General features: G+C 37.2%; 1 long non-coding RNA gene across 1 annotated transcript; it reads left to right on the top strand.

The window, feature by feature from the left end:
• Positions 1-4251: 4251 nt before the first annotated feature.
• Positions 4252-26250, top strand: LOC109558667 (uncharacterized). Its single transcript, XR_002180641.2, has 6 exons — positions 4252-4841; positions 7742-7853; positions 18455-18580; positions 19771-19953; positions 21640-21713; positions 25293-26250. It is a non-coding gene; the product is annotated as an uncharacterized lncRNA (long non-coding RNA).
• The last annotated feature ends 1443 nt before the right edge of the window (positions 26251-27693 follow it).

Here is a 27693-nt window from a genome sequence, read left to right on the forward strand (position 1 = left end):
TTTATCCTGCCACTAAGAGACTTCATGACAAGAAGAAAATGGTTTTGTATGTTTTCCTTTGCAGTATATGAACCTGATGTACCTTTCAGTTCAGTTCACTTCAGTCACACGGTCGTGTCCGATTCTTTGCAACCCTGTCGACTGCAGCATGCCCGGCCTCCCTGTCCATCACCAACTCCTGGAGTTCACTCAAACTCATGTCCATTGAGTCAGTGATGACATCCAACCATCTCATTCTCTGTCGTCCCCTTCTCCTCCTGCCTTCAATCTTTCCCAGTATCAGGGTCTTTTCAAATGAGTCACTTCTTTGCATCAGGTGGACGAAGTATTGTAGTTTCAGCTTCAGCATCAGTCCTTCCAATGAATTTACAGGACTGATTTCCTTTAGGATGGACCGGTTGGATCTCCTTGCAGTGCAAGGGACTCTCAAGAGTCTTCTCCAACACCACAGTTCAAAAGCATCAGTTCTTCGGTGCTCAGCTTTCTTCACAGTCCACCTCTCACATCCATATATGACCACTGGAAAAAACATAGCCTTGACTAGACGGACCTTTGTTGGCAAAGTAATGTCTCTGCTTTTTACTATGCTGTCTAGGTTGGGCAAAACTTTCCTTTCAAGGAGTAAGCGTCTTTTAATTTCATGGCTGCAGGCACCATCAGCAGTGATTTTGGAGCCCCTCAAAAATAAAGTCTGTTACTGTTTCCATTGCTTCCCCATCTATTTGCCATGAAGTGATGGGACTGGCTGCCATGATCTTAGCTTTCTGAACACTGAGTTTTAAGCCAACTTTTTCACTCTCCTCTTTCACTTTCATCAAGAGGTTTTTTAGTTCCTCTTCAGTTTCTGCCATAAGGCTGGTGTCATCTGCATATCAGGTTATTGACATTTCTTCTGGCAATCTTGATTCCAGCTTGGGCTTCATCAAGCCCAGCGTTTCTCTTGATGTTCTCTGCATATAAGTTAAATAAGCAGTATACAGCCTTGGTATACTCCTTTCCCAATTTGGAACCAGTCTGTTATTCCATGTCTAGTTTTAACTGTTGTTTCGTGACCTTCATACAGATTTTTCAGGAGGCAGGTCAAGTGGTCTGGATTTCCCATTTCTTGAAGAATTTTCCAGTTTGTTGTGATCCACACAGTCAAAGGCTTTGGCATAGTCAATAATGCAGAAACATATATTTTTATGGAACTCTCTTGCTTTTTTAATGATCCAATGGATGTTGGGAATTTGATTTCTGGTTCCTCTGCCTTTTCTAAATCCAGCTTGAACATCTGGGAGTTCATGGTTCACATACTGTTAAGGCCTGGCTTGGAGAATTTTGAGCATTACTTTGTTAGCATGTGAGATGAATGCAGTTGTGCAGTAGTTTGAACATTCTTTGGCATTGCCTTTCTTTGGGATTGGAATGAAACTGACCTTTTCCAGTCCTGTGGCCACTGCTGAGTTTTCCAAATTTGTTGGTATATTGAGTGCAGCACTTTCACAGCATCATCTTTTAGGACTTGAAATAGCTCAACTGGAATTCCATCACCTCCACTAGCTTTGTTCATAGTGATGCTTCTTAAGGCCCACTTGACTTCACATTCCAGGATGTATGGCTCTAGATGGGTGATCATACCATCATGATTATCTGGGTTTCAAAAATCTTTTTTGTATAGTTCTTCTGTGAATTCTTGCCACCTCTTCTTAATATCTTCTGCTTCTGTTAGATCCACACATTTCTGTGTGGAGCCCATCTTTGCATGAAATGTTCCCTTGATATCTTTAATTTTCTTGATGAAATCTCTAGACTGTCCCATTCTGTTGTTTTCCTCTATTTTCTTGCATTGATTACTGAGGAAGGCTTTCTTATCTCTCCTTGCTCTTCTTTGGAACTCTGTATTCAAAAGGGTATATCTTTCCTTTTCTCCTTTGCCTTTCACTTCTCTTCTTTTTAAATTTTTTTTAATGTTTTTTTTTTATTTTTCTAATTTTTTATTGTTATTATTTTTTTTTACTTTACAATATTGTATTGGTTTTGCCATAGATCAACATGCATCCACCACAGGTGTACACGTGTTCCAAATCCTGATCCCCCCTTCCACCTCCCTCCCCATACCATCCCTCTGGGTCATCCCAGTGCACCAGCCCCAAGTTTCCTGTATCCTGCATTGAACCTGGACTGGTGATTTGTTTCTTATATGGTATTATACATGTTTTAATGCCATTTTCCCAAATCATCCCCCCACCCCCAACAGAGTCCAAAAGACTGTTCTATACATCTGTGTCTCTTTTGCTGTCTCGCATACAGGGTTATCATTACCATCTTTCTAAATTCCATATATATGCATTAGTGTACTGTATTGGTGTTTTTCTTTCTGGCTTACTTCAATCTGTATAATAGGCTTCAGTTTTATCCACCTTATTAGAACTGATTCAAATGTATTCTTTTTAATGGCTGAGTAATACTCCATTGTGTATATGTACCACAGCTTTCTTATCCATTCATCTGCTGATGGACATCTAGGTTGCTTCCATGTCCTGGCTATTATAAAGAGTGTTGCGATGAACATTGGGGTACACGTGTCTCTTTCAACTTCTCTTCTTTTCATAGCTCTTTGTAAGGCCTCCTCGGACAACCATTTTGCCTTTTTGCATTTCTTTTTCTTGGGGATGGTCTTGATCTCTGCCTCCTGTATAATGTCTCAAACCTCTGTCTGTAGTTCTTCAGGTACTCTATCACATCTAGTCCCTTGAATCTATTTGTCACTCCTACTATATAATCATAATAGATTTGATTTGGGTCATACCTGAATGGTCTAGTAGTTTTCCCTACTTTCTTCAATTTAAGTCTGAATTTGGCAACAAGTAGTTCATGATCTGAGCCATAGTCAGCTCCCTGACTTGTTTTTGCTGACTGCATAGAGCTTCTCCATCTTTGGCTGCAAAGAATATAATCAATCTTATTTTGGTGTTGACCATCTGGTGATGTCCATGTATAGAGTCTTCTCCTGTGTTGTTGGAAGAGGGTGTTTGTGATGACAAGTGCGTTCTCTTGACAAAACTCTATTAGCCTTTGTCCTGCTTCATTCTGTATTCCAAGGCCAAATTTGCCTGTTATTCCAGGTGTTTCTTGACTTCCTGCTTTTGCATTCCAGTCCCCTATAATGAAAAGGACATCTTTTTTGTTTGTTAGTTCTAGAAGGTCTTGTAGATCTTCATAGAACCATTCAACTTCAGCTTCTTCAGCATTACTGGTCGGGGCATAGACTTGGATTACTGTGATATTGAAAAGTTTGCCTTGGAAACAAACAGAGATCATTCTGTCATTTTTGAGATTGCATCCAAGTACTGGATTTCAGACTCTTTTGTTGACTATGATGGCTACTCCATTTCTTCTAAGGGATTCTTCCCACAGTAGCAGATATAATGGTCATCTGAGTTAAATTCATCCATTCCAGTCCATTTTAGTTCACTGATTCCTAAAATATCAATGTTTACTCTGCCATCTCCTGTTTGACCTCTTCCAATTTGCCTTGATTCATGGACGTAACATTCCAGGTTCCTATGCAATATTGCTCTTTACAGCATCAGACCTTGCTTCCATCACCAGTCGCATCCACAACTGGGTGTTGTCTTTGCTTTGGCTCCATCTCTTCATTCTTTCTGGAGTTGTTTCTCCACTGATCTCCAGTAGCATATTGGGCACCTACCAACCTGGAGAGTTCATCTTTCAGTGTCCTATCTTTTTGCCTTTTCATACTGTTCATGGGGTTCTCAAGGTAAGAATACTGAAGTGGTTTGCCATTCCCTTCTCCAGTGGGCCACATTCTGTCAGACCTCTCCACCATGACCTGTCCGTCTTGGGTGACCCTACATGGCATGGCTCTTAGTTTCATTGAGGTAGATAAGGCTGTGGTCCATGTGATCAGATGGTTAGTTTTCTGTGATTGTGGTTTTCAGTCTGTCTGCCCTCTGATGAAGAAGGATAAGAGGCTTATGGAAGCTTCCTGATGGGAGAGAGTGACTTAGAGGGAAACTGGGTCACCGTTCTAGCAAAAAGACAGTAAAGGCTAGTGTGGTCACTCTGAATGGGGCTTCATGCCTCTGATACTGAAAAGAATTTTAGATCCTCAAAGCATCCAGTAAAATAGCAGGTGAATACACAACATACAACAGATAACATCTAAAATTTTTAAAATTTGATTTAGTTAAATATTTATTAGGAACCTACTATGTGGCAGATATTGCTTAGAAAATATGTGTAGCTTTAAATAGGATATTAAAGATGTTTAGTGACTTAATGATCTAAATGAGAAGAGAGCTGATAAAAATGATTAGAATGCAATATTAAAGATGTTTAGTGACTTAATGATCTAAATGAGAAGAGAGCTTATAAAAATGATTAGAATGCAATGCAGCAATTCTATATTAGCTCTGATCAATAGGTAGTGAAAACACAGATTCAAAGGAATCAATTTCTCATAGTCAACAGTAATTTGATACATAAGTAAAAAATTAGTTTCCTTACCTACTACTCTAATTGTATGCTTATGGTCTGCACTCTAGCATGTCTGTTTGTGGGAATACAGGGCTTCCTGCATAAAACTGTTGCCTTCAACTGATATATGCTGCTAAGTCACTTCAGTCGTGTCCGACTCTGTGCAACCCCATAGACGGCAGCCCACCAGGCTCCCCCATCCATGGGATTCTCCAGGCAAGAATACTGGAGTGGGTTGCCATTTCCTTCTCCAATGCATGAAAGTGAAAAGTGAAAGTGAAGTTGCTCAGTCGTGTCCGACTCCTAGCGACCCCATGAACTGCAGCCCACGAGCCTCCTCTGTCCATGGGATTTTCCAGGTAAGAGCACTGGAGTGGGGTGCCACTGATATATAGGTAAACACAAAAAATGTAAGCTTGAATTCTTGAAAGAAGTTGTCACAGGGGAGTTAGAATTGGGTTTGAGTGTACAGGGTTGCTATTTTTCATACGTGTCTTGTTATAGTATTTGTCTCATTAAACTATATGCATAAATAACTGATAAAACTGCAAATAAAAATGTTAAAGGAGAGTCAGTGAAATGAGAATTGAGGAGTGAAGCAGCAAATCAGAGGAACAGGTGATAAGAAAAACTAAGAAAAAGTAAGAACTATCCTTTGCTATCCTCAGAATGATGACAATGATATTGACTTCAAATATGGAATTGGAAATCAACTCATTTTACTTATCAAAGAAATGTAATCAGAAAGCTATAGGACTCAGTTTGGACTTACAGTAGTACTTTTTTGTAACGACATATATCGGGATTTCAGTGAATATGTCATCCAAGTTAGGTGATTTAAAAAGATCAATTCAAGTGATTCATGAACATCAAAGTTTAATTATATGTTACATTATTCATTTTTTTTAATTAAAGCCAAAATATCTAGAAACCAGAAACCTTGTAAAAAGCAGAAGCTACATGGTGAATAAAAAAGAAATTGAAGTAATGCAATTAGACTGATTCAACCAGGTTCTGTGATTTTTTTTTTGCTTGAGTGATTTTGACTGCATTTAAAATTGGAGAATTATTTTTTGCACTGGTATCTGGTATTTCAGATGAATACAATTTACCAAGCTATGTAAGATTCATCTATAGGAAAGAATCTACACAGAATTATGAATTAATTCTGCTCAAGAAAGAAATATAAAATGTCCAGGTTATTAGAATAGTTTGTGTCCAAAAATTAGAGATTTGAAAAGCATTAATGTGATGTGTTAATATAAAATAATTTTGGTAAGATCAATATACTTTCATTTAATAAAAATAAAATAGATAATCATCAAAGTTGATAGTTTTTTTGTGGTATAATGTTTCCTAGTTTCTTCTTATACATTAGTTCTATTCATATCCTACCACATGAAAGATATGGAAAATCTAATAAAATAAATACTTTTCTAATAACATGCATTGATTAGAAGTAAATTGTATTAAAATTAATAAAAGCTTTACTCTGCTAAATTTTTAACACTTCTTTATATGTCTTTTTAAAAAAATCCTACTTAAAGAGATAATACACTGAGAGATATTCTTTAAGAATTAAGAAATTATTCTATAGAACTCATAAATAATCATTTTTTAAAAATACTATAAAGATAATTTGTCCAGTAAAACAATGCTAACCACGTGAAATAATTTTAATTGCTCTTTATTTCTTTGTCTCAGTTGTGGTAAGGAAGATAAGAATGGAGCTTTCAGTTCATACCTGTGGTGGGCATATCCTGTAGGTATCGCCATGATTTTTGAAACCTAGTATCCACCCTTGAGTTTTGGTGGAAACTGTTATCTGCTTCTAACCAATAGACTATGACAAGGGTCACTGGCTATCACTACTATAATCATGTCAAGTTATATTGCAAAAGTGAAGATTTTTTTTGCATATAAAAGTTGACTTTAGGTAATCAAAGAAGAGCTTATTCTAAGTAGGGCTCACCTAACCAAGTGAGTCTTTAAAAGAGAATCAAGGCTTTTCCTGAAGGCAGAATGCTAAATAGGAGATACTTTCTCTTTTTATGGTTTTCAAGAAGTAAGCAGTCAGGAATTTTACAGTCACAAGGAAATAAATTATGGCCAAAACTGAGAGAGCTTGGAAACTGATCTGTTCCTAGTCCAGATTCCTAATAAGAACATATTCTAGTTGATATGACTTGAGACCCTGAGCAGAGGACCCTATTAAGGTGTGCCCAGACTTCTGACCTACAGACACTGTGCAATAAAATGAGTGTTGCTTTAAGCTCCTAAGTTTTTAGTAATTTGTTAACATCGCATAAAGAAAGTAATACAAAAGCCTATTTAAAAAAAAAAAAAACAAAAACAGACTTCCAAAAAAGATCAGATGGCCTTACATTTCCAAAGCAACTGTAAGCTTTTAAAATGAACTATTTTAATGTTTCATCAATCCTCACTATAATGTCAAAACTGTATATTTTTGCTGCTAGGCAACCACTTTCCTCAGTAATTTCTGTTCAGAAATGTTTAATGCTTTTCAGCTCTTTCTCATTATTTAATGCATATTGCCCCCCTAAAAAAAAGTCCAGAAAGATTTTTTTTTAAAGGAAACTGTAGGCAGAACCTCATGTTTCTTATTTATACTCCTTTCCCCTTGTCTAGATAAATTCACTTCTGGATATTTCTCTTGCTATTCACCTCAGATTCACAGACTATCACATAGGCCATTTCATTTTGATTTTCACTCAGTTTCTGCCAAGTCAGTTAGACTCTAATGGAGAGAGCTAGATCATACTATTTATCTGCTTGTCAATATCAATGAATTCTCATCTATCAATCAACCCTGGGAAGGCCTATATGCTGATTAGTCAGACTGACATGATTTTGAGTACTATGCTAATGCCTTCATCATATTGGTGTTGTAATTAACATTTACAAAATATTTAGCAGTGCCTGATACATGCTGAGCTCAGTATAGAATAAACATTTCTGAATACTTACTATTTATCAGTTTCTTGGCTTGACTCCCCCCTTTTCCTCTTCTTTTCCTGCTCTCTCTCAGTAAAGATGCACTTTTAATTATCACTGTAATTATCTTATTAAGAATGTCAGATGAACCTTATGCAGATGAGGACTTTGAATCTAAAAAAAAAGGGCAAAAAACAAAACAAAACAAAAAATGAAAATTAAGAACCTTCCCAAGTTGACATGATCGTGAAAATCACAACTAAGAAATGAAACTTAAGTCTTTTTCATTCCATTTTCATTACAGCTGATTGACTACCCTTCCAATATTTTGAGTCTATACATCTGAAACAACCTGTTTCCAAAGAGCATTCTTTTTTTTTTAAGTACATATCCTAAGACAATATTAACTTTCCCAGGTAAGTTTGAAACCTAAATTAAATTTATTTGAAGCCATATGTGTAGCTAATTATTATTGGGTTCTGTTAACTAAGAAACAAAGTAAATATATGGAAGAGACTAATTCAAATCATGAAACCATCCAATATTTATTTGCTATTAACACATCAACAGAATTTTATACTGTATATATATTTTTTAAAATAACTTTTAAAATGATAGTCCTGGGCAAAATAGATAGATACAATTGAGAAATTTGAAATTCACTAATTTTTTAATATACTTTATTTTTGAGAGTAGTTTTAGGTTCAAAGCAAAATAAAATGGAAAGTATATGAGTTCTGTATCTGGGATAAATTTCACTTGATCATCCTGTGAAATTCTTTTTATACATTGTTGGATTCAGTTTACTAAGATTTTTTTGAGGATTTCTACATCTATATCATGACAGATATCTATCGTTTTCTTTTCTTCTAATATATTTTTCTGATTTTGGTGTTAAGATAACATAGGCCTCATAGAATGAACTAACAAGTGAACCCTTCAGTTCAATTCAGTCGCTCAGTCGTGTCCAACTCTTTGCGACCCCATGAATCGCAGCACGCCAGGGCTCCCTGTCTATCACCAACTCCTGGAGTTCACTCAGACTCACGTCCATCGAGTCAGTGATGCCATCCAGCCATCTCATCCTCTGTCATCCCCTTCTCCTCCTGTCCCCAATCCCTCCCAGCATCAGAGTCTTTTCCAATGAGTCAACTCTTCACATGAGGTGGCCAAAGTACTGGAGTTTCAGCTTCAGCATCATTCCCTCCAAAGAAATCCCAGGGCCGATCTCCTTCAGATTGGACTGGTTGGATCTCCTTGCAGTCCAAGGGGCTCTCAAGAGTCTTCTCCAACACCACAGTTCAAAAGCATCAATTCTTCGGTGCTCAGCTTTCTTCACAGTCCAACTCTCACATCCATACATGACCACAGGGACCTTAGTTGACAAAGTAATGTCTCTGCTTTTGAATATGCTATCTAGGTTGGTCATAACTTTCCTTCCAAGGAGTAAGCGTCTTTTAATTTCATGGCTGCAGTCACCATCTGCAGTGATTTTGGAGCCCAGAAAAATAAAGTCTGACACTGTTTCCACTGTTTCCCCATCTATTTCCCATGAAATGATGGGACCAGATGCCATGATCTTCGTTTTCTGAATGTTGAGCTTTAAGCCAACTTTTTCACTCTCCACTTTCACCTTCATCAAGAGGCTTTTTAGTTCTTCTTCACTTTCTGCCATAAGGGTGGTGTCATCTGCATATCTGAGGTTATTGATATTTCTCCCGGCAATCTTGATTCCAGCTTGTGCTTCTTCCAGTCCAGCGTTTCTCATGATGTACTCTGCATAGAAGTTAAATAAGCAGGGTGACAATATACAGCCTTGAAGTACTCCTTTTCCTATTTGGAACCAGTCTGTTGTTTCACATCCAGTTCTAACTGTTGCTTCCTGACCTGCATACAAATTTCTCAACAGGCAGGTCAAGTGGTCTGATATTCCCACCTCTTTCAGAATTTTCCGCAGTTTATTATGATCCACACAGTCAAAGGCTTTGGCATAGTCAACAAAGTAGAAATAGATGCCTTAGCTTATTCTAAAAGAGATTTTATAGAATTGGTACAATTTCTTCCTTAAATGTTTGATAGAATTCACCAGTGAACACATCTGGGCCCAGTGCTTTCTGTTTTGGAAGGTTATTAATTATTGTTTAATAGATATAAGTCCATTCATATTGTCTATGACATTTTGTTATTAGTTTTGTGATATACATTTACAGTTAATTCAAGTCCACCTTCAAATGACACAGTGACATTGTTGCTGTAATTATTTTGAAAAATTATTATCTGTTTCATTAAGAATAAGGAAAATATATATATTTTTTATTTTGCCATCACTTATTCCTTCTCTGATGCTTTTCCTTTCTTTACGTATATCCAAGTTTCTGACCTATATCATTTTTCTCCTCTCTGAAGAACTTAAAGCTTTGTTTGCAAGGCAATTTTACTGGCAACAAATTTATTCAAATTTTCTTTGTTTGAAAAAGTCTTTACTTCTCTTTCACTTTTGAAAGATAATTTCATAAAGATAAAAATTCTAGATTGATTTTTTCTTTTCAACAATTTAAATATTTCATGCTACTCTCCTTGCTTTTGTGATTTCTAAGAAGAAATCAAATTTAATTTCTATGTTTACTCCTCTATAAAGAGATTTTTTCCCCCTCTGATTTGTGTCAAGGTTTTTTCTTCAACTTTGATTTTCTGAAGTTTGACTATGATATGCCTTGGTTAGTGTGTGTGTGTGTGTGTGTGTGTGTGTGTGTGTGTGTGTATGTTTATACTGCTTGTTATTCTTGGAGCTTCTTTGGTCAGTGGTTCAGACTCTGACATTAATTTGAGAGGAATTCTTAGCTTTTATTGCTTCAAATATTGCTTATGTTCTTTTCTTTCTTCACTGAATATTCTCATTATGTGTGCTCACCTTTTGTAGTTGTCACACATTCTGGGATTTATTTTTGTTTGTTTAGTAACTAGTGAAAGTGAAAGTTATTCAGTCATGTCCGACTCTTTGTGACCTCACGGACTATACAATCCATAGAATTCTCCAGGCCAGAATAATGGAGTGGGTAGCCTTTTCCTTCTCCAGGGGATCTTCCCAACCGAGGGATCGAACCCAGGTCTCCCACATTGCAGGTGGATTCTTTACCAGCTGAGCCACAAGGGAAGCCCGTTTAGTTGTGTCTGACTCTCCTGCGACCCCATGAACTGTGAACTGTCAGGCTTCTCTGTTCATGTGATTCCCCATGCAGGAACACTGGAGTGGGTTGCCATTTCCTTCTCTAGGGGATCTTCCTGACACAGGGATCCAACCCTTGTCTCCTGGTCTTCTTTACCTCTGAGCCACTAGGGAGGCCCACAGTCTTGATATTCTGCTTTAAAAAAAAAAAATTTTTTTTCTCTTTGCTTTTTCAGTTTTGCAAATTTCTGTGAACATTTTCTCAAGGTCAGAAAGTTTTTCTTCAGTCATGTCTAGTCTACTAATAAGCTCATTAAAGACATTTTCATTTCTATTACAATGTTTTTAATTTCCAGTATTTTTGTCCTTTCTTGGAATTTTCATGTCTCTGCTTACATTAACCATCTGTTCTTGCATGATGTCTACTTTTCCCCATTAGAACCTTTAATATATGAATTACAATTCTTTTGAAATTGATGGTCTGATAATTCCAGCATTCCTGCTTTATCTGGTCTGGTTCTAATGCTTTCTCTGTCTCTTCAAACTGTGTTTTCATACGTCTTGCAATTTCTTACTAAAAGATGGACATGATGTACTGTGTAAACAAACTGCGGTAAATAGCACTCCTGGTTGCAGTTGTAAATTGTCGGGAAGGGGAGTGGTCTAGGAGTGGCTGTGTAGTCTTTTGATGAGCCTATGTCCTTGTTCTGTGAACTTCGCTAGTGCTTCTCAGTATATCTCTCCTCACTTCAGGTGGGAAAGGATGGCTAGAGGTGGCTTGAATTGGGTATTTCTCTTTTCCTAAGTGGAAGGGTAGAGTTGGATGTTTCCTTTCCCTCAGGTCACTTAAATTCGGTTAAACTCTAGCAGGTTTTTTTTTTTTTTCTCCTGAGTGCAGACTTGTAAAGAAAGGCAATGCTCTGGTGTATTTCAAAACGGTAACATTTCCTCTCCTCTTCCTGGAGACATGAAGGGATCTTTCCTCTATCTTCATTGTGAGAACAAGTAGAGTTCCTGGAGATAAAAATCATAGCAGTGTAAGTCACTCCTCATTCCCGTGACTGGAGCTTTAAATTCTCAGAATTATCCTCAGTGGGCAATTTGCCACTGTAGCCTGAGCTACAGTTCAGGCTTTCCTGTCCTGGAACTGGTTGTTGTGGAGGTTTCTGCTTGTGAGCTTCTGTTACAGTTATGTTGTGGTTCTCTTTGTTTGCCTATTTATCTCTCCAGTTTTGAGGGAAGTAATCTGACTTGTGGCTTCACTTTTCTGACAAATATAAGAAGTGTTATTCATTTTTTCATTTTTTTCCAGCATTTCACTTATTGTTAGAATATAGTGTCAACTGTAAACTCTTTAAATGTCAGATCAGAAATGGGAAGTCAGCATTTACTATTTTTCAACAAATCAATACTTTACAAATATATTACCATATGTAAAACAGATAGCCAACGGGAATTTGCTGTATGTCTCAGGAAACAAAAAGGGGCTCTGTATCAACCTAGAGGAGTGGGATGGGAGGGAGATGGGAGGAGGTTGAAAATGGAGGGGCTATCTGTATACCTATGGCTGATTCATGTTGAGGTTTGACAGAAAACAGCAACATTCTGTAAAATGATTATCCTTCTACTAAAAATTAAATAAATTTATATATATATATATATATATAGATTTTTTACCACTGGAATGATTAATAGTGATAATTTTAACAATTACATGAAGAACAGGTTCCTCACTAATCTCAGGAAATTAGAGTCACCCAATTTCAGTCTTTCACATTTCATTGTTTTCCTGCCTATATACAATTTTTAACAAAGAAATGTACACTTAACAAACTTAACTCAAGGGACTGAAAAGTATTATCAGTATCAGTATCAGTATCAGCTCAGTTGCTCAGTCATGTCTGAATCTTTGCAACACCATGGGCTGCAGTATGCCAGGCCTCCCAGCATCACCAACTCCCGGAGTTTATTCAAAGTCATGTCCATTGAGTCGGTGATGCCATCCAGCCATCTCATCCTCCGTTATCCCCTTTTCTTCCCGCTTTCAATCTTTACAAGCATCAGGGTCTTTTCAAATGAGTCAGTTCTTCGTATCAGGTGGCCAAAGTATTGGAGTTTCAGCTGCAACATCAGTCCTTCCAATGAATATTTAGGAGTGATTTCCTTTAGGAGGGACTGGTTGGATCTCCTTATAGTCCAAGGGACTCTCAAGAGTCTTGTCCAACACCACAGTTCAAAAGCATCAATTCTTTGGCACTCAGCTTTCTTTATAGTCCAACTCTCACATCTATACATGACTACTGGAAAAACCATAGCCTTGACTAGATGGACCTTTGTTGGCAAAGTAATGTCTCTGCTTTTTAATATGCCGTCTAGAATGGTCATAACTTTTCTTCCAAGGAGTAAGCGTCTTTTAATTTCATGGCTGCAATCACCATCTGCAGTGATTTTGGAGCCCAAAAATGTAAAGTCTGCCACTGTTTGTGCTGTTGAAGTGATGGAACTGGATGTCATAATCTTTGATTTCTGAATGTTGAGCTTTAAGCCAACTTTTTCACTATCCTCCTGCACTTTCATCAAGAGGCTCTTTAGTTCTTCTTCACTTTCTGCCATAAGGGTGGTGTCATCTGCATATCTGAAGTTATTGACATTTCTCCTGGCAATCTTGTTTCCAGCTTGTGCTCCATCTAGCCCAGCATTTCTCATGATGTACTCTGCATATAAGTTAAATAAGCAGGGTGACAATATATAGCCTTGACATACTCCCTTTCCTATTTGGAACCAGTCTGTTGTTCCATGTCCAGTTCTAACTGTTGCTTCCTGACCTGCATACAGATTTCTCAAGAGGCATGTCAGATGGTCTGGTATTCCCATCTCTTTCAGAATTTTCCACAGTTTGTTGTGATCCACACAGTTAAAAGCTTTGGCATAGTCAAAAAAGTAGAAATAGATGTTTCTCTGGAACTCTCTTGCTATTTCAATGATCTAGCAAATGTTGGCAATTTGATCTCTGGTTCCTCTGCCTTTTCTAAATCCAGCATGAACATCTGGGAGTTCAAATTTCAAGTATTGATGAAGCCTGGCTTGGAGAATTTTGAGCATTACTTTACTAGAATATGAGAGGAGTGCAATTGTGCGGCAGTTTGAGCATTCTTTGGCATTGCCTTTCTTTGGTTATGGAATGAAAACTGACCTTTTCCAGTCCTGTGGCCACTGCTGAATTTTCCAAATTTGCTGGCATATTGAGTGCAGCACTTTCACAGCATTATCTTTTAGGACTTGAAATAGCTCAACTAGGGTTCCATCACCTCCACTAGCTTTGTTCATAGTGATACTTCCTAAGGCCCACTTGACTTGACATTCCAGGATGTCTGGCTCTAGGTGAATGATCACACCATCGTGATTATCTGGGTCATGAAGATCTTTTTGTACAGTTCTTCTGTATATTCTTGCCACCTCTTCTTAATATCTTCTGTTTCTGTTAGGGCCGTACAATCTGTCCTTTACTGAGCCCATCTTTGCATGAAATGTTCTGTTGGTATCTATAATTTTCTTGAAGAAATCTCTAGTCTTTCCCATTCTATTGTTTTCCTCTGTTTCTTTGCACTGGTCACTGAGGAAGCCTTTCTTATCTGTCCTTGCTATTCTTTTGAACACTGCATTCAAATGGGCATATCTTTCCTTTTTCCTTTGCTTTTTGCTCTTCTTCGTTTCACAGCTATTTGTAAGGCCTCCTCAGACAACCATTTTGCTTTTTTAATTTCTTTTTCTTGAGAATGTTCTTGATCCCTGTCTCCTGTACAATGTCACAAACCTCATTCCATATTTCATCAGGCACTCTTTCTATCAGATCTAGTCCTTTAAATCTATTTCTCACTTCTACTGTAGAATTGTAAGGGATTTGATTTAGGTCATACCTGAATAGTCTAGTGGTTTTCCCTACTTTCTTCAGTTTAAGTCTGAATTTGGCAATAAGGAGTTCATGATCTGAGCCACAGTCAGCTCCCAGTCTTGTTTTTGCTGACTGCATAGACTTCTCCATCTTTGGCTGCAAAGAATATAATCAATCTGATTTTGTTGTTGACCATCTGGTGATGTCCATGTGTAGAGTTCTTTTGTGTTGTTGGAAGAGGGTGTTTGCTATGGCCAGTGTGTTCTCTTGAGGAAACTCTATTAGACTTTGCCCTGCTTCATTCTGTATTCCAGTGTCAAATTTACCTGTTACTCCAGGTGTTTCTTGACTTCCTACTTTTGTATTCCAGACTCCTATAATGAAAAGGACATCTTTTTGGGGTGTTAGTTCTAGAAGGTCTTGTAGGTCTTCATAGAACTGTTCTACTTCAGCTTCTTCAACATTACTGATTGGGGCATAGACTTGGATTACAGTGATATTGAATGGTTTGCCTTGGAAACGAACAGAGATCATTCTGTCGTTTCTGAGATTGCATCCAAGTACTGCATTTTAGACTCTTTTGTTGACTATAATGGCTACTCCATTTCTTCTGAGGGATTCCTGCCCACAGTAGTAGATGTATTGGTCATCTGAGTTAAATTCATCCATTCCAGTCCATTTTAGTTTGCTGATTCCTAAAATGTCGATGTTCACTCTTGCCATCTCCTGTTTGTCACTTGCAATTTGCCTTGATTCATGGACCTAGCATTCCAAGTTCCTATGCAATGTTGCTCTTTACAGCATCGGACTTTATTTCCATCACCAGTCACATCCACAACTGAGTGTTGTTTTTGCTTTGGCTCCATCCCTTCATTCTTTCTGCAGTTGTGTCTCCACTGATCTCCAGCAGCATATTGGGCACCTACCGACCTGAGGGATTCATCTTTCCATGTCCTATCTTTTTGCCTTTTCATACTGTTCATGGGGTTCTCAAGGCAAGAATACTGAAGTGGTTTGCCATTCCCTTCTCCAGTGGCCCACGCTGGAAAGAGTAGTAGACAAACAAAAAAGATGTCAAGGTCTCCAGTGTTCCCACTTATAATCTTCCACCCCTTATTCTGAAATGTAAGAATTTCACTATCTGAGCCTTTCTATCTGGGATAAGTAAGATTAACAATGGATTCAATGTTGATAATCCTATGGAACCTATTCTTTGATGCATATAGATGCCCATTTTCACTTGCTTGCTCATAATAGTTCAAATAACATCATTTAAATTCCTTAGAGATAGGTTAACACCCTTTATGGTCAAGAACATTAGTCTCACTTCTAAGCTGTTCCTGTCGCATTTCTTCTACACCACCTCCATCAGAGTAAGGCTACTCTTTGGGGAATAAAAGTAGGAGCTATCTATCTTAGTAGTCTCACTTCAGGATGTTAGATTTGACATTACTAAAAATGCTGGCTTGCAAATAATTTCATCAGTACTATCTAGATACCATATGTATGCATTATGCAATATATGCAATATGTGTTTTTCCCTTTCTGACTTACTTCACCCTGTATAATAGGCTCTAGGTTAATCCACCTCATTAGAATTTACTGAAATGCATTTCTTTTTATGGCTGAGTAATATTCCATTGTATATATGTACCACAGCTTCTTTAACCATTCATCTGTCAATGTACCTCTAGGTTACTTCCATGTTCTAGCCATTGTAAATAGTGCTGCAATGAACATTGGGGTACATGTATCTTTTACAATTTTGATTTCCCCATGGTATGTGCCTAGTGGGATTGCTGGGTCATATGGTGGTTTTATTCTTAGTTTTTAAAGGAATCTCCATACTGTCTTCTATAGTGGCTATATCAATTTATGTTCCCATCAACAGTACAAGAGGGTTCCCTTTTCCACGACTCTTATTTTTAAGAGTTAGGCATGGGGTATGTAGCTGGAGAGGGGAATGAATGTAATAAGATCATTTAGAGGAAAAAAAAACCCAGTAAACAAGCACAATATTTCCTTTACTTCACCTCACAGAATTAAACAGCAAGAAACAAACTGCAGTTAATATTATTTTAAAATTATAACCAATACTTTATTATGATAACTTGAGTAAATATTGCTACTTTAAAAAAATATATAACAAGTGACATAAATTACTTTGTAACTTTCTCAACATCACACAATAAGTAGTAAAGTTGATACTCAAATCCAGGTATTATGAATCTCAATTTTGTGTACTTGCTACTACACTACTGACTTTCTAACACTATTAGTATCTTCTGTTCAGGGCACAATGGTCAAAATGCACATTAATAGACGGCTGTAAATATATGTTAAAAGGTGGGTTCAATTAAATGTAGCATTTACACAGTATACTCTGGTCTATGTAATCATAGCACTCTATGCATACAGCTCTTATTGTACTTCTTATGTTTAACTATATCTTTGTGAGATATTATTCTCACATACTGTGAACTTCTCCATGTAGCAATTGTATCTTATTCTGGCACTTTTCATAGAGGCTTTCACAGTGCACTTTTCATAGAGGCTTTCACAGTGCTTAAGAAATATTTGTTAGACTGCTTGAATTGTAATTGTCATGGCATGTGTATATAGACACATCCAAGGACTAGTTATGGAATCAGAAGACTCACAGAATAATCTTAACTTTCATTTTGAGTAATGATATTGCCTTCTTTCCCATAAAATGAACTATGTTCATGAGTTGAGTTGAATATTTGTACATTTTCAGGTTTAGAAATTATGACACATAGACTTTGCATTTATATACAAAGTTCAGACAGTTTTTGGCATCTTAGTCTTTGTTCTGGGCCAGAAATATTTCACACATTAAATGTACAAAAGTCATTAAGCTATAAATACTAAGGAATTAAAATACCTCTCTCAGATTTTCAGAAGTGACCAAAAAACATATGGTAATATTCTATTTGATAAAAATATTTGAAGTTATTTTTTTATATGCCATAATATCTTGGTTGCTGAAAAAGACGTTTGTCTTTATGGATTTTATAAATTCATTGAGGTACATGGACTCAGATGTTACAAAACCATGTGTTATATAGCGCCCAAAGGCACTAATCAATGTAATCTAGCACCCAAAGCTACAAATATAAATTCTATAGAAGGTCAAAGACACAAGATATTTTCATGGAGTTGAGAAATCAGGGAGAAATTTTTGAAAGTTAAAAGGAAAATAAAAGGAGTATGAATTGTATAAGAATATATATGGGTGGAGGGGAAAAAAGACATGTTTTAAGTAGAAATCCAGCAGTAGTAAGGAGTACAGACAAAACATGGAAATAGAAATGAATATCTACGAAAGAAAATAAGGACTTCGAACTTGTTAGGCTGGAAGATTATGTAAGAAATTTAGCTAGAGATATAGTTATACAGAAACCATGAGGGCAGTTTGTAGACATCCTCAGAACCTGGCCAAGACTTTCAGTTTAAATCCTTGAGATGTTTGTCTGTTTGTAGCCTGATCACAAGCTCAGCTCATAGGCTTGCTCTGTAGACCAGAGAGGAAAGGAAAAGAGGAGGCCGTGATCATGATTCTCAGGCCTCCCAATGTGAGGGAAGGTGCATGAATTTTTCCCAAAGGATATTAGGCTTCACTGAAAAATGGGGAATTGAAGGCAGACAGCTAACAATGAACAACCATCCACTAAAATGACAATCTGCTTATACACCTTTCAAGTATAAGGAGCCAAATATATGACAATCACAATAGAGGATTCTAGTGTCCCCAGTCCCTCACCCAGCCAGTGTTAGAGGCCCTGCAAGTTAGCATTTAAAGACTGTGTTTTTAATTAGGAAGATGACTTAATTACTAAGAGACAGTAACTTGAAATATTTATCTACAATCTGATGGAAATGCTCAGGATAATAAGGGATATTTGTAATAACCCCAAATCATTTGTTGTTATTTAAAGGTATGACATTGTCCAGCACCACAACTGGCCAATCAGAAGTAAGCTGCAGCCATCAATCTATGAAAGGACAAGCAGCTCCAAGATCACTCCTTAAAACATAGTTTGCATTATTGTGGGTGAAAAAAGGTGACATTTTTTAAATTTAATGATATGATCAAAAATCAATTATGGAAATATTTAAGAAAAAGGACCAGAGTGTTTGCGACTTAAAAATCCAAAACACTCTGGGCAAGGAACATATAAATAAATATGTATAAACAAGTGATAGATGTTGCTAGAAGCATCCTCCAAATCCTCTTTAAGAATTAATTACTTTGGAAAGTGAAGCATACAATTAGAATGAGATAGAGATAAATGATCTCTATCTCTTAAATTTAAGCTTAAAAAAGATGAAGCCAAATGTAAAATATTCTTCTATCGATTGATACAAAATAATGGGTTCTATTGAAGATATAAATAGTACATTTTATAATATGTTAACAGTTACAATTTGTTGCTTTCATTGGAGAAGGTCATTGAGAAGACATAATGCTGATTGACATGAGAGCTGGTCACAGGCAGTCGGAGGTTCCTCACCTCCCTCCCCTGCTCTATCTATTGTTCCCACAGTAGGAGTAGCCTTGACAGAGCAATGTGGTGTTGAGACCCTCTGGACTGTGTACATGACTGAACCCAATTAAGACCTCCATACAGATTTTTAAGATTCTGGCAGGCAGGTGCTGGAATCTGCTTGTTTTGTGGCCACACCAGACAAACTGTGTATTTAAATTCTCCTGCTTATTAATCCTGCCACCTGTCAGTCTGAAGTGGTCTGCCTCTTTCTCCAATCTCTCCTTGCCCTCTGTGTACAAAGGCCAATTTCTGATTTCATCAGGGAAACTCTCGAGGTTTTGAATGACTTCTTTGTAATAGAAGGAGAAAATAGGGCTTTTGCAGCATTCTTGACCACTGATTAAAGTATTTTTAAAGATATTTTATATGAAGATAAACTGATTATTCAATCTCTTGATGGTCAGATGAGTACAATGACAGAGGAATCTCTGCAGTTAGATTTGTGACTTCAAATCCCAACTATGCCACTTATTAACAGAGAAGAGTTGGGAATGTTACTTAACCACTTTGTGAAAAATAGAAAACTTTTCTGATACTCAGTGCTAGAGTTTAAGGTATTGTTTATTTTTATTATATTGTGTATGTGTCTTTGTGTATGTCAGGGGAAAGTGCAAATGAAATAAAGCAGGTGAAATGTTACGTACAATGCCTTGCAAATAAAAAGTGTTAAAATAACTACAACCATTGAAAAATATTTTCAACAGCCTATGAATTCATAAATGTGCCTGGTATAAATTAGAAAAAAAAAGTTGGACAAATGGTCATAAGGAACGAGATACATGACAATCACAATGGAGGAAATTCTGGTGTGCCCAGTCTTTCACCGAGCCAGCGTTAGAGCCACTGCAAGTTACTTCATCATTCTCTGGAATATCTCTTCTCCAAAGGTCTGCCCCCTTGATTATCTCAAGGTGACAAAATAATAATAAGTTTCCTAAAAACAGTTGTTTGAATATATGCCTTTCTAAACAAGTTTGTAAGAAAATGAAATGGGAACTTTAGAACAACTTACTTCATGATACACAAATATAAGATTGCTTTGTTGGAAAGGATCCTGGTCAAAGTTTTCAAATTCAGTGTTACATTGTCAAATGTCTTTAATGAAGAAAGACTTTGTCTAAAACAAATGGTAGACAACTGGATATGTGAAAATTATTCACATATTCATATAATTCACATATTTACAGCTAGATTTTAACTCATTATTATTAATTAACTCACTAATATTAATTAACTCAGGTTGCTTGGAGAAATATCAATAACCTCAGATATGCAGATCACACCACCCTTACGGCAGAAAGCAAAGAACTAAAGAGCCTTTTGATGAAAGTGATAGAGGAGAGTGAAAATGTTGGCTTAAAACTCAACATTCAGAAAACTAAGATCATGGCATCTGGTCCCATCACATCATGGCAAATAGATGGGAAAGCAATGGAAACAGTGACAGACTTTATTTTTGGGGGGCTCTGAAATCACTGCCGATGTTCAATGCAATCATGACATTAACAGACGCTTGCTCCTTGGAAGAAAAGTTATGACCAACCTAGACAGCATATTTAAAAGCACAGACATTACTTTCCCAACAAAAGTCCACCTAGTCAAAGCTACGTTTTTTTTCCAGTAGTCATGTATGGATGTAGAGTTGGACCATAAAGAAAGCTGAGTGCCAAAGAACTGGTGCTTTTGAACTGTGGAGAAGACTCTTGAGAGTCCCTTGGACTGCAAGGAGATCCAACCAGTCCATCCTAAAGGAAGTCAGTCCTGAAAATTCACTGGAAGGACTGATGTTAAAGCTGAAACGCCAATGCTTTGTTCACCTGATGTGAAGAAGTGACTCATTTGAAAAGACCCTGATGGTGGGAGGAGAAGGGGATGACAGAGGATGAGCTGGTTGGATGGCATCACTGACTCAATGGACATGAGTTTGAATGAACTCCAGGAGTTGGTGATGGACAGGGAGGCCTGGCGTGCTGCAGTCCATGGGGTTACAAAGAGTCAGACACAACAGAGCTACTGAACTGAACCGATTAGCTCATTGTTTAATCTTGATGACATGAGCAATTAGTTTAGTAAATTTTTTCTTGCATTTTTGGATCATTCTCTATCAACAACTACAAGCCACAAGGTGCATTTCTTTTGTGCTTAACAAAATTATGACAATGAAATAAATTTGGATAGTTGAATATACCACTATTGTCTTCAAGCCTATGAGTTACCTAACACTCTTTATGTGTGATGATAATTTAAGTACCAGCAATGATAGAGTAAAAATCATCAATTCACCTTCATCACTAAATATGTCCTTAAGAGGCAAAATCAAACTGATTAGTGGATCAGAGACATTTTTAGTTTATTTACTACACAAGTAATATTATGCCAAATCACTTCATTAGACATCTCTCCTTGGTAGTGCTCCAACTAACTTCAAAAATTATAATGTTTCACTGAATCCAATGTTTATAAGAGTCTCTTTTCACAAATGTTATAAAATTAAGCAAAGATAAGAAATTCCTGGATATTGGACTTGTTGGGCCATTTCAGCACTCTTCAGTTAAGTCTTTTTCTTTCTCCAGAATGAATGCACTGGAAGCTATAGCATCACATCTAATGCTGAAGAAGAGAAGTAGAATGTGTTTACTTCTTGCAAGTAGGTAAAAATTTAAACTAATATAAGCACTGTTAATTGAATTGCTTCCTGGACTCACTAGCTCCGGACATCACAGTTAAATTGAATTTTTTAAAGGAATTTTTAATAATTTTGTTTATTGGCTCTGCTGGGTCTTCAGTGCTACATGGGCTTTTCTGTAGTTGTGGCACTTGGGCTTCTCATCGCAGGGCTTCCCTTGTGGACCATGGTCTCAAGGTTGTGTGGGCTTCAGTAGCTGAATGCAAGGGCTCAGTGCCTGAGGTTCCTGGGCTCTAGAACACAGATTCAATAGTTGTGGTCCACGGGCTTAGCTGCTCCTTGGCACGTGGGATCTTCCCGGACCAGGGAATGAACCCATGTCTCCTGCTTTGACAGGCGAATTCTTTACCACTGAGCCACCAGGGTAGCCCTAAATTGAATTTTGATGAATGCCCAGTGTTTGGTGACAGAGGGTCTTTCCCATTCTGAGCACATCACAGAATGTCTCTAGTTCTGAGGTTCTTGAGAGTGTTATGTGACTGTGTTCAGCAGCATATCCCACACATCATTCTCCCCTGAACACTTGTTTAAGCTGACATGTCATTGCTTCTAGTGATGAGAATGCCATCATGTAAACACCACTGTTACCTCTTGTGATCACCATGGACTAATTTATCATTGCAAATCAGACATGGAAATAGTTTTTTTTTTTTCTTTTATGGTCCAACTAACTCCAGACTCAACATTCAACAATATTTTACTAAAGCTTCTGTGATAATGGATGAAAGAAGAGGAGAGCACTTGAGAAAGTTCCCCATTGCTCTATGAGGGCATGTTCAAAAGTCACAGTTCATCCTTAGCGTCACCTAGAAAATAATACTCTGCTAAGTCTCTCCTCTGCCCCTGTGTACTTGGTACCAGGTCTTTTACCACTGAGGATATACCAAATCTATTTGGTCTTTTGTCTTCAGACTCAAGGGACATGACCCAGAAAGTGTTTTTTTTTTTTTTTCCCCCAGTCTAAAGTCCAACATCCATTGTTTAACTTCTATCCAAGATACACAGTGTCTTAGAATATTTGACAGAGTTATACTCATTACCATGCAGGGAAGTTTCATGGTCCATGAATGGGAGTGAAGTTTTATATTTCTTAGTGTCAGGAGATAAGAAGATGCCATTAATGTTTCAAAGACTCAACGATGTCAAGTACAGCATTTCTGTCATTCTTTCAGATGCTTTCTCATGGTGGTTGAATAGCTGTCTCAGTTACAGAAATATAATTACACTGAAATCATGAAGTTGCAGGGAATGGAGCCTCTGTTTCTTCTATGAGTAGAGCAAACACATTTCCTGAAGAATCATTCTGCTACACTTCCACTTATGTCCTATGGCCCTAAACAGCACCATGTGGCCACTCCTAGTTTGAATAAATGGAAAGTCACAATCAAGAGGCAAATTTGCTGGGAATGAGTGTTGAGCAATACAATAGTGTATGAAGAAAACAACAACACGCGTAGAACTTCAATAGCCCAGTGCATGATGAGTTAGAGTCTGCCAGGTCCAGAATTCTAGTCTTGTTTACTATCCTTCTGCCAAGGTGAGGTGAGCATCGATTGTCATAGTCTTCATGTCCCACCTCACAATCTAAGCAATCACTTTAGCAAGAACACACACATCTACATACGCAGTCCTATACATGTAAAAGCATAGTTTTCAGGCAAAGTAAAATCTAAATTTTAAAAGACACATTAAAAAAAAAACAAAACAAGAGGCACATAATCTACAGAGACATAACTGACTACAAAGAGAATTGTTTCTTCTTTTATGTTGCCAAGAATGGATTAGCTCCTTGGTGCCACAATTTCACAAACTGCCATTTCAAAAGAATGTTTGCAGCTTTATAGCTAAAAGCTACATTAAGGTGATTTTAACAACACAGGAGAACAGCCGTCTTCAGAGTTGAATTCATATCTCTAACTTTTTTGGCACCAAAACTTTTAATACAAGCTAGCATGCTTCTTTACTATTTACTTTGTTTCTGTCCATCATGGTTTTAAATACTGATACTAAATTTCAGGGAGAAAACCAGGTTGTATTATAAAATTAAATTCAGACTTATTGTCCTTTAAAACTGGAAGAGAAGACAATAAAATTGAGGTCTTGCAGTATGCTCTTTTAATATAAACTCCCTAAACCACTGTGGAGTACATTTTCTTTTTACCCAGGCTGAGGAAAATTTCAGAAAAAGATTTTAAATAATTTGTGATAAAATGCTTTCAAAGTGAACCTAACACCTCAGACTTACAACAGAATTTGTAGATCTTCTTTCACTTGAGGAGCAGATAGGAAGGGAAAGCATATATTGGAAGAGGTCAGTAGATAAACAGAAGTGAGAATGTAAACTTGAAGATAAAGGAGGAAATATGGAGAGGAGAAGTGAAGATGGAAATAGGACTGGGGTTGTCCACAAGAAAGCAAATTCCTTTCTTTTGGAGAAATGAGACATATGATCTCCTAGGATTGTGCAAAGAATTGAGGACAAGCAGTCCCCAAACACAGCCATGATTGGGGTCTATGATGATGCAAAGACTGCACAGCTGTGGAAAGATTGCAGTGCACTGAATAGTAATAAGTGAACAAAAATTGCTGAACAAAGCACAAGACTTCTGTTTAGGAGTACTATGGAATGCAACAGGAAACTGAAAGTAGCAGATAGTAAATGGGGAATAAGTTGAATATAAGTTGAATGTAAGAGAAGTAAAAGCATGGGGAGCAGCATCCCACACACCTAAGAAGTGTTTGCATGGTTGATGATACAGTCAGTTAAAGAGATTAGATTGGAAAATGTGAGAACCAAGCCAGGATTGAACCTATTATGCTGATAAGGGCTTGCTGTGATGGTGTTGCCTTGGCAAAGTCATTACTCATACCTCTTTGTTCATCTCTACTGTGGATATAGGAAATCCACTGATATGTATCCACACAATCATTACTTCTATGACCATACATGCTTATCAGAGCCTGATAATGAAACAATCTGTTGTATAGAATGCTAAAGACGGAATGGTCTTTGTAGCTTCAGTAATGAGAAGTTTTCAAACAGCAGGAGGTACTTAAGGTAAAATTTATCACATCAAATGATCCAAGGGAAAGGACATTTAAAATATAGAAAAGAACGTGTGAGGCTGTAGGGCCATAGACTTTCTACTCAGTTAGGGTGGAAGTTCTGTTGAGGATACGTGGCAAATAAAGACAGAAAGATGTGTGATGATGGACAGGAAAGAGTCACATGAGGCTCATTTGGGTAAACCAGACCAGAGAACAGAACAACTGAATCATCAAGGCTGATTGTAAATGTAAGTCTGAACAGGTAAATACATCCTTCCTTGAGCTTCTTGGTATATATTTTATTTTACTTTTTATTTTGAGTGTCACCATAATATTATTATTAACCTGTATGTATTATACTACTAGAATATGTCTTGGGTGTGGAATCCAGTGACAATATAAAATGATTATTTCTCTCCTCAAATGATTTACATTGCATCTTTCACCATAAGTAAATTATTGTACATGAATAATACTTCTCTGGTGGCTCAGATGGTAAAGAATCTGCCTGCAATGTGGAAGACCCAAGTTTGATCCCTGGGTTGGGAAGATCCTCTGGAGAAGGGAATGGCAACCTATTCCAGTATTCTTGCCTGGAAAATTCCATGGACAGAGGAGCCTGGAGGTCTACAGTTCATGCGGTCACAAAGAGTTGAACGGACTCAACGACTAACACTTTCACTTGAGATTCCTTAAAAAACTGGAAATAGAACTGCCTTATGATCCAGCAATCCCACTGCTGGGCATACACACTGAGGAAACCAGAAGGGAAAGAGACACGTGTACCCCAATGTTCATCGCAGCACTGTTTATAATAGCCAGGATATGGAAGCAATCTAGATGTCCATCAGCAGATGAATGGATAAGCAAGCTGTGGTACATATACACAATGGAGTATTACTCAGCCATTAAAAGGAATTCATTTGAATCAGTTCTAATGAGGTGGATGAAACTGGAACCTATTATACAGAGTGAAGTAAGCCAGAAGGAAAAACACCAATACAGTATACTAATGCATATATATGGAATTTAGAAAGATGATAACAATAACCCTGTGTATGAGACAGCAAAAGAGACACTGATGTATGGAACAGTCTTATGGACTCTATGGGAGAGGGAGAGGGTGGGAAGATTTGGGATAATGGCATTGAAACATGTAAAATATCATGTATGAAACGAGATGCCAGTCCAGGTTCAATGCATGATACTGGATGCTTGGGGTTGGTGCACTGGGATGACCCAGAGGGATGGTATGGGGAGGGAGGAGGGAGGAGGGTTCAGGATGGGGAGCACATGTATACCTGTGATGGATTCATTTTGATATTTGGCAAAACTAATACAATTATGCGAAGTTTAAAAATAAAATAAAAAAAAAAAGAACACTGGAGTGGGTTGCCATTTCCTTCTCCAATGCATGAAAGTGAAAAGTGAAAAAAAAAAGAAAAGAAAATAGAGCAAAACAAATATAAGGCAATAAGCAAACTCTTTTTTTTTTTTTTTTTCCAAGAAGAAAGCTGTACCAGAACATTGGGGGTTGGGGGCGGGGAATGACAAGGAAAAGATTCTGGGTCTATATAGTAAAAGCCTTAACTTATTTCTAGGACAAATGAATAAAAGAAGTTACCTCATGCAAAGAGTTGACTCACTGGAAAAAACTCTTATGCTTAGAGGGATTGGGGGCAGGAGGAGAAGGGGATGACAGAGGATGAGATGGCTGGATGGCATCACTGACTCCATGGACATGAATTTGAGTGAATTCCGGGAGTTGGTGATGGACAGGGAGGCCTGACGTGCTGCAATTCAAGGGGTTGCAAAGAGTCGGACGCGACTGAGCAACTGAACTGAACTGAACTGAACCGAACCTATCTTGAAACACATCTGAAAGTTTTAGATGTCAAAAGTAAGGAAAGGACTCTGAACACATCCAAGCAAGAAAAATAAATTACCCACAAAGAACTAGGTTAGTAAGAGACTTCAGTAAAACAATAAATTTCATAAGACAAAGAAGTAATGTCTATAGAGCTTTAAGGGGCAAAATATTTTAACCCAATAATTATATAGCTATAAAGTCACCTTTTCTGAAAAGTTAAAAGTTTTGATTAGGCAAGTTGTGGAAGGAAAGGACTGATAGTAAATGTAGATATGTATTAAACATGAAAAGATCATATGCCAAAAACATGTACTACATGTAAGAAACTGCTGATATTAATAAACTCAAAGGTGAAAATCCATTTGCTCGTTCAGTAGAAATTTAATGAATACATACTATATATATATACACACCAGCCCTTTTGTTCCTCTTTTTATATGTTTTTTCCTCCCCCTGGGCCTGCCCTATGTAAATTGGGCTTAGCCAGGAGTGCTGTTTGTTCTACCTGAAGTCCTCACTCTGGTCCTTGTCTTTTAGACTCAGCCATTTTGGACTCCTGTTTCCTATTCTACCTACCTAACATATATATATCTTGGTGTTGCATGGTTGAGCCAGAAATGTTTGATTGATGAATATATAATTCATAAGTTATTACATATTTATTCTAATTTTCTTGCTCCATTATAGCAAAATCAATCATATGCTTATTATCAAGATTTTCACATAATCTGTGTTCTATTGATAATAATGTCAAATTAATCTTCCTTGACTTCGTAATTCTCTGATAATTTTTAAAACTTCATTTAGAGAAACTTTGGACTACTAGAGTAGAGGCAAATAGAATATGAACAAAATTCTTAAATAAAACTTGGAAATGAACCAGAGTTTTTACATGGAGTTTTTAAACATTAAAATGAGGTTGCATAAAGTAAATTATTTTTATCATAGCATATGTTATAAAAATGGTAGTTTTATCATATAAACTATTGCCATTTATATAACAACTTTTACAGCCTTGTGAAG

Source organism: Bos indicus, chromosome 5, assembly GCF_029378745.1.
Source record: "Bos indicus isolate NIAB-ARS_2022 breed Sahiwal x Tharparkar chromosome 5, NIAB-ARS_B.indTharparkar_mat_pri_1.0, whole genome shotgun sequence".
Taxonomy (NCBI): Eukaryota; Metazoa; Chordata; class Mammalia; order Artiodactyla; family Bovidae; genus Bos; species Bos indicus.